General features: G+C 42.3%; 1 non-coding gene across 1 annotated transcript; it reads right to left on the bottom strand.

Annotated features, from left to right (window-relative positions):
- Positions 1 to 458: 458 nt before the first annotated feature.
- Positions 459 to 565, bottom strand: LOC139869500 (small nucleolar RNA R71). Its single transcript, XR_011766107.1, has one exon. It is a non-coding gene; the product is annotated as a small nucleolar RNA R71 (small nucleolar RNA).
- Between the last annotated feature and the right edge of the window lie 335 nt (positions 566 to 900).

The raw sequence follows: 900 nt of genomic DNA, 5'->3' as shown, positions 1-900 counted from the left end.
GACCAGGGCCGTTGTTATTCATACATGATCCAGACGCAATAATCTCTAAAGCACGCAAGGAAGCACGAATCAGAAATCGAATGGCGTTACGCGTTACTTTAGCAGAGAATACCAAACCCTCGATTGAAGGTCGAGGAGGATCGATCAGATTTCTAGAGATTCAAGGACACTCGTTCGAGTTAAAACATCACATCATCCAGCTCATCCAAAATACCTGTCAGTTTCATGGATTACCGAATGACGATCCTAATTCTCACCTTGATAAATTCATATCTCTTTCGAACTCCTACAAACAGCCAGGGATAGGACAAGATATAGTCCGTCTATACTTGTTTCCCTATTCTCTCACTCATCATGCTCAAACCTGGTTCGAAGGACTGGAAAAAGATTCCATCACGTCATGGACGGAGATGGCTACTAAATTCCTAACCAAATATGTCCCTCCTTCTAAACAAACCAAACTAAAGAATGACATCATTAACTTCAAACAAAGTTATGATGAATCTATTTACACTGCATGGGAGCGATTCAAAACCCTGCTGAAGAAATGCCCTAATCACCAAATAGAACGGTCATTCCAAATCTGTACCTTATACAATGGTCTTACGGTAAATCATAGGACAACGATCGATGTAGCAGCTCAAGGGAATCTGATGAACCAAACCGCAGACGGAGCATGGGAATTGCTCGAGAACATGACAATGCATCATCATGACTGGAACAGTGGTGAAACAACTTCAACATCTGCCCCACTCTCTGCACTTAACAATCAAATGGAGACCATCAAATCCCTCACGGATAAGATGGAATCTCTTGCTAAATAACTCAGAGAATTGAAGACGCAGCCGCAGCAGGTTAACCAAGCTTAGGCTTGTGTTAATTGTACCAAACCGCAACCCA

The sequence above is a fragment of the Rutidosis leptorrhynchoides genome, chromosome 9, assembly GCF_046630445.1.
Source record: "Rutidosis leptorrhynchoides isolate AG116_Rl617_1_P2 chromosome 9, CSIRO_AGI_Rlap_v1, whole genome shotgun sequence".
Classification (NCBI taxonomy): Eukaryota; Viridiplantae; Streptophyta; class Magnoliopsida; order Asterales; family Asteraceae; genus Rutidosis; species Rutidosis leptorrhynchoides.
Note: the sequence above shows the minus strand (reverse complement) of the source record. Positions and strands in the feature narration are given on the sequence as shown.